Here is a 7,270-nt window from a genome sequence, read left to right as displayed (position 1 = left end):
ATCCACTCATAATTATTAATCCCTCCGTCTTATAATATAGTGCTTGTATTTTTCTTTGGGTGTCCCAAAATGTTGTGCTTATTTCTTTTTTATCAATTTAGGCTATGTTCAGTTCACCTTATTTTTGCTTATTTCAGATCTAATCAGATCAGAAAAAATAAGTTCAGATCATGCTTATATTTAAAAATCATTATATCTTTCATTACATATTAGTAAAAATTATAATAATTGAATATTATTAAAGTATTCATTGAGATGAATCAAATAAGACCCCACATGACTATATTTTTTCTTATATATTGAGAAAAATCTAAAAGATAAGATCTTGTAATCAGAAAAAAATAAGTTCAGATCAGATCAGATCAGAAAAAATAAGTTCAGATCAGATCAGATAAGTTCAAATCAGAAAATTTCAGGTGAACTAAACATAGCCTTAGTTGGACTAAACTATCATTCATTTCTACATAAAACTTTCCAAAATACCCCTACTTTCTTTTAAAATTTGTGCCCCTATTTATTGTTTTAACCATTCCAATGAATATTTATTGCTCTTTCATTTTATTTTAAAGGAAAAAGAAGAAAAAAACTAGTTCCAAGACAAAAATACTCAATAAACATTTACTTAAATATCTACTTTTGTGAAATCCTAAAGCTCCTTTCATTTTTCTTAATTATTGTGAAAAATGAGAAAATGAACACTATATTATGAGACGGAGGGAAGTAATTTATTATGAAATTGTAGAAAAAGTATTGGTAGTTCAAAATGAGATTGTAAAATAGCACCTCACAAACTTTTGGTATCAAAGTTAAGTCAAAGTGGTATTAAAATAAGTTAAATCTATACAAATATATTAAAAGGTGTGCGTAACAACGTCGATGCGCCACGTGGCACCCTCCTCTTGCCACGTATCTGTTAACCAACAAAGTCAAGTGGTCATCATTTAAAAAATAAATATGCTAAGGGCTGGGCTCGAACCCCTGACCTTATGTAAGGGTTTTCAAAGAATCACCATCTCATCTAGCATCTCTTAGTGATCCATGTTTCCACAAAATTACAAATATGTGTTGTAATTAGTTAATACTATTAAACATATTCCTTGCATCCTTAAAAATAAATAATGTTCATTAAAATTAATTATATATACCCCTAGGAAGTTTTAGTTAATGTAATCTATGTACAATAATTTTTTTTAGAAATTGCGTAGTATAGGGTTTGATCCCGAGACCTCAAGTACATATACTAAAGTCTTAACCACTAGACTAAGTTGTATTTATTGTTATTATCATAAAGTATTATATTAAGAAATGAAATTTTTTCTTACCCGGGGCATAGCCCGGGCCTAATAACTAGTTAGTTTCTTAAACCAACGTCGATGGATTGCTAACAAAAATTTACCCCAACCCACGCTCCACTCAGACTCATCATCGTCCATATTCACACTTTTTTTTCACTATGTCCTATAATTCCACATAAAAAGGTAATCTTTAATAAGAAATTAATATGCAGATGTCATTATTGCGGGATTTCGATTTAAGGCTCTCATTTTCGGCAAAATAAAACTCTCTCTATATATTTTCTAAACGCGTGACCTTGTACAAGGTAAAAAAAAATGGTAAAAAAACTTTTTCGAGCATCAATTTATGGGGTCATCATTACGAAATTTCGATTTAGGCACCTATTTTAGAAAAGAATGAATATTTATATTTTGGATTTATGAATGCATGACCTTATAGAGCTTGAAAATACAACCATTATGGGAAAAAAAATTGCTCAAAATTCATTTTCGAACAGCATCAAGTTATGGGGGTCATTATAACTGGATTTCGATTTAGAGCACCCATTTTAAGAAAAAATGAAACTTTAAATTTCGAACTTCTTAATGCACATCCTTTTAGAAGGTGAAACCCTAAACCCTAAAATATATATGTTATACCAATAACCCATGTGTCGTCTCAAAGAGTCTGGAGTTTTAGGGGAAAAAAATCATGAATTGACATTTTTCTGTCCAAAAATGTCAAAAGATCATAGACTGGGATACACGACTCTGAGACATTTTTCACGAATTCAAAAGAAACTTGTGAAATGAACTCTATTGTGTTTGGATACCATTATAATTCATATATGCTATGGAAACGGACATATAAGAAGGAAAACTTAACATTATAGTTATTAGGATTCCAACCGAGAGCATTATTCATAGTCATAAAATGCAATCAATGTGGATAGTCTCAATAACCCGTTAGTCATCCTAAGTAACTTTTTTGATTTTGGAAACATTTCAAGTAAATTAAAATCACATTCCCAATCAAATAAAAATAACAACTAATTCGAAAAAATTTCATCAGACAATTTGTTCTCAAGACCCGGGTACACGTCTATGTGACATTTTCATCATTGGATCATTATGACTTATGAGTCACTTTGGTCAATTATGAGTTTTACTGACACCTTTATTCACCATAAATTAGTCAAAAGTCTCGTATATATATATTAGATAAACAAATGACATGATTCCAAAAAGTCAAGGTATTCCCGATTTTGAAGACCCGAATACACGATGACGACACATGTAAAATAAACGTTTGTTTGACACACAAAAAATACTAGAAAGAGAGTAAAGGAATAATTGATAGATCAAGGAATGCCATCGTCTCAAAGAGTCAAGTTTTAGGGAAAAAGATTCATGAATTAACGTTTTCCATCCAAAAATGTCAAAAAATCATATAACGGGGTACACGACTTTGTGACATTTTTCATGAAATCAAAAAAAAACTTGTGTAATGAACTCTATTGTGTTTGGATACCGTTAGGATTCATATATTCTATGGAAACAGACATATATAAGACGTAAAACTTAACATTATAGTTATTAGGATTCCAATCGAGAATATTATTCATAGTCATAAAATGCAATTAATGTGGATAGTCTCAATAACCCGTTAGTCATCCTAAGTAACTTTTTTGGTTTTGGAAACATTCCAAGTAAATTAAAATCACATTCCCAATTAAATAAAAATAACGACTAATTCGAAAAAAAATTCATCAGACAATTTATTCTCAAGACCCAGGTACACGTCTATGTGACATTTTCATCATTGGATCATTACTAGTCACTTTGGTCAATTATGAGTTTTACCGACACCTTTATTCACCATAAATTAGTCAAAAGTCTCGCATATATATATTAGATAAGCAAATGACATTGATTCCAAAAGTCAAGCTATTCCCGATTTTGAAGACCCGAACACCCGATGCTGACACATGTGAAATAAACGTTTGTTTGACACACAAACAATACTAGAAAGAGAGTAAAGGAATAATTGATAAATCAAGGAATGTCATCAAACCAACCACTTTTTATGATAAAATTTGTAGCACCCATGAAATTACATGTTAATAAGTAGTTTATACTTCCTCCGTTCCATAATAAGTGAAACATAGGGATTGGGCACAAGATTTAATAAACATCACTTTCAAAAGCCAAAAAGTCATAAAATACCCTTTTTATCATCAAAAGGAGGAGAGAGAAAAGCAAACCACACAAGTTTGTGATGGGCACTCTTGTCATTTTGTCACTTTATTTTATCCATTTAAGGTATGTTTCACTTATTTTGAAACGTTCTAAAATAGTAAGTGTTTCACTTATTATGGAACGGAGGAAGTATAGCTTTTGATTATGCACAAGTATAGTTTTAAATAATTTTTTTTCCTACTAGTCAAGCACAATAAAAGAAATGATTTAATAAGAAGTAAATTATAGAAGGTACATAGTAGGTAACTCATATCACAAATGCATTTTACTAAGAAATTGAAAAATAATGGCTGAATAAAGATTGAATTAATTTAGTATTGATGGAGTTGAAGAGTTGTTAAAATAATTAGTCTACATATTATTTTGGAAAAGACATGTGGCGTTGAATGTGCTTATGTGGCGCACTTTAAAGAAGTGTATTTAAGGAGTGATAAGGGTGACTTTTCTATGATCTTCCTTTTAAAATACTACTAGTTTTCCACCCGTGTAAAAATGCATGAAAAGTTTATTAAACTCGAAACCCTAAACCCTAAACCCTAAACCCCAAAACCCTGAAACCCGAAACACAAAACCCTAAATCCTAAACCCTGAACCCTAAACCCAAAATCCTAAATCCAGAAACGCTGAAACCATGAACCCTGAAACTCTGTACCCTAAACCCCTAAAACCCTAAACCCCGCATGCCGAACCCCAAACCCTAAACCCTAAACCCTAAACCCTAACTCCTAAACCCTAAAATTCAAATACAAAAATATAATTGTATGTCCATTACTTTATAACGTATAATTTATGTTTAATCTAAAACCGTGAACCCAGAACCGTGGAAAATCGGGACCAACCGTGAACCCAGAACCGTGAAAAACCGGGACCACGTAACCCCAAAACCTAAACCCTAAACGCCCAAACTTTAGAATTTTTCATAATATAACATATTCAACAAGTCATATGAAAAATTTATATAAATGTAAGTACCACTACTTTATAACATACAATTTACGTTCTCTAATCATGATTCTAGGTTTTAATCATGCTATAAAATTGATAACAAAATGTAGTAAACATGACAACTAGTAATAATAGTTATATCTAATACTAGTACGTACCTCTGAACCGTGAACGCAATACAAATACGAGCTAAATTTTCCTTCAAATAATGGACTTGGTACCTTAAAACATCAATTGAGTAATAATCAAAACCTAATTGACATAAAATTATACTGCTTTGAAACCAAAAAATCAGACTTACAATAGTGAAACTTAACCAAAAGCCTAATACTGATGTCTTTTCAAGTTTATCGTAATTAGGCATACATATATAATTTAGTTTTTCTTAATGAAAAAAATATAAATGAAAATATTTGTTTAAAACAACGATATTGTTTTTGCGATTTGCCGCAATTTGGTAAATTAAAAAATATAGATGATGATGGAGCCATTAGGTGACACCATTCCACTAAATTTATCATAAGGTAATAATTAAGTTTGACATCATTCCACTAAAATCCTAATTCAAGCTTTCCACATGCAATAAGAAATTGCAACATCAAAAACACCAGTTTAATGAAACCTATAGAAGAATAAATCCTAAAACCTTTTATTATAACAATCTTTATTGTTTTTTTAAAAACTCCCTTTCTTATAACTATCTATATTGGTATTTTAGGGTTCAAGGTTTTTCTGATATCTATCTCTACTGATTTCTTAAGAATCAATCAATTTTACCATGACTCTTAAAAAGTGTGTTCTATATGTTGAAAGTTATTTAGTTATTTAGTTATTTATCTAGTAGTTTGAGTTGGGAACAAGTTTAACTTTTCTATGATCATAGATCTAGAGTATAATTTTTCAAAGAAGACATTTAATGAGATTATATTTGTGTTCACGTGATTTTAACATTGTTGCCATTAAAAACAAACTCAAAGGTTGTTCCCTTCATTCTAAAATCTATCTATAAATTACATTATCGCATTTTACCACTTATAAATTTACGTATATTAGATATCAACTTGGAGAAAAGGGCCACATTATTTGTTAGGCTTCTTTTCTTTTCCTTTTCTCATATAGGAATGTAGTGGCAACTTATAGTTCTCGTATATGTATATCTACTATCCCAAAAGAAAACATGTACTACGAATTTAGCTTGGTAGAGGTGATGGGGAATTCACACTATAATTTGGAGGTCACAAGTTTGAACCCCACTACCTACTTGTGCTTGGGAGTAGAAATTCCTTCATATTCTCCTACTCTCAAGCGTTGACCTGTGTAACTAGATTAGCTAACCTGAGTGAGGTACTGGTCCAATAGAGTCTTTCTTACTAACGGTCTCCATTCTCCATTAGGGATAAAAAAAAATTAATAGCGTGCCATTTTTACCCTAAACCACCGAATTTCACCAATTGCCAAGATATTATTTTTCAACGATTCATCACTCATCGGTGTCAGGCTGTCAGCTTCCCAATACCCTACAATTTAGGAAAAAACTTGGTTAACCCACCAGGTATACTACCCACCCCATAATATAAGGTTGTGGTAATTATCATAATTCTGAATTAATGACAACCTTCTTTTTGTTAAAGTGGAATGAAAAGTCCATCCCATAATGGGAGATTGACACGTATCAAGAAATATTGACAATGCAAAACAAACCATTTATTTGATATAAGACTATAAACAAAGTACATCTATTGAGTAGTGAGTTTTTGACAATTTTTTCCAACCGCAAATACCTGAAACTCTTCCTAGATTGCCACATCTTACAGGAAAATGAGTCTCAAAGTACAAAAAGGCTACAATCCATCACATTTAGATATTCTTTAGGCAACAAAAATACCTAAAACAACAAAAGCGAAAGCAGAAAAGGCTCCTTGCCTAGAAAGGATAAATTCACTCCATGTTAATGGCCGGGTGACCACATTCAATACATTCTGGAATTGTCCATTCAAGTCATCAAGTGATCCAGTATTATCAATCACAATGTCTGCTTTGCTTCTTTTGGAATCCATGGGCATCTGAGCATTTATCTTGTTATCAGCTTCTTCGTCCGTTATTCTATCTCTGGAAACCAATCTCTTCAGTTGTGTTTCACGATCAACCCATACAACGATAATAGGTTTGGTCCATTTGTCCATTTTAGCCTCAAACAATAGTGGGACATCAAGAACAATAACCTTGTGCCCCTTCAACCACAGCTTCAGGATTTCTTTGAAAATGCCAGAAGATATATAAGGTGCTAAAAGCCTGTGGCATGATTCACAAAACATAAAGCATAACCTTATCTACGAATGTGTATCATTATCTGCTAATCTGTTCTCGAGTGTTTAGATAGAACCCCGGCTCCAAATAGCAGATTCCTCCTTGAAAACTATAGCACGGAAGAATACAGAATCAAACATAACAGCAAGTAAATATGACTCTAAATACTCTCAAGAGAGAAAAAAAAAAACTTGCATCATTACCGTCAGAGAGTAAACTGGTGTAGATTTGGTAGGGAGAGTCCTCAACGATCTGAGTCTGTTTGAGCTCCCAGTTCTGTGCGGCAAAACAAGCAAAATAAGAAATATTTCTCTCAATAGAAAACACTTGAAATTGTCAGTTCCAGACGAGCTTACTTTTCCTCTGATCTCGACATCTTTGCACTTGCATTGACATCCCACAGTTTAACTGTGCAGTCAGCTGATCCAGAGGCAAGAAGTGAGCCTTCGCCGCTGATGCATGAATACAAGTGAACTTAAGCCACA

General features: G+C 32.1%; 1 long non-coding RNA gene across 1 annotated transcript; it reads right to left on the bottom strand.

Moving 5' to 3' along the window:
* Nucleotides 1–6,817: 6,817 nt before the first annotated feature.
* On the bottom strand, nt 6,818–7,270 carry LOC125499322 (uncharacterized). The gene is made up of 3 exons (XR_007276109.2): nt 7,142–7,270; nt 6,989–7,061; nt 6,818–6,894 (listed from the first exon to the last, which is right to left on the bottom strand). It is a non-coding gene; the product is annotated as an uncharacterized LOC125499322 (long non-coding RNA).

Source organism: Beta vulgaris, chromosome 1, assembly GCF_026745355.1.
Source record: "Beta vulgaris subsp. vulgaris cultivar EL10 chromosome 1, EL10.2, whole genome shotgun sequence".
NCBI lineage: Eukaryota > Viridiplantae > Streptophyta > Magnoliopsida > Caryophyllales > Amaranthaceae > Beta > Beta vulgaris.
This window is presented reverse-complemented; position numbering and strand designations above follow the sequence as displayed.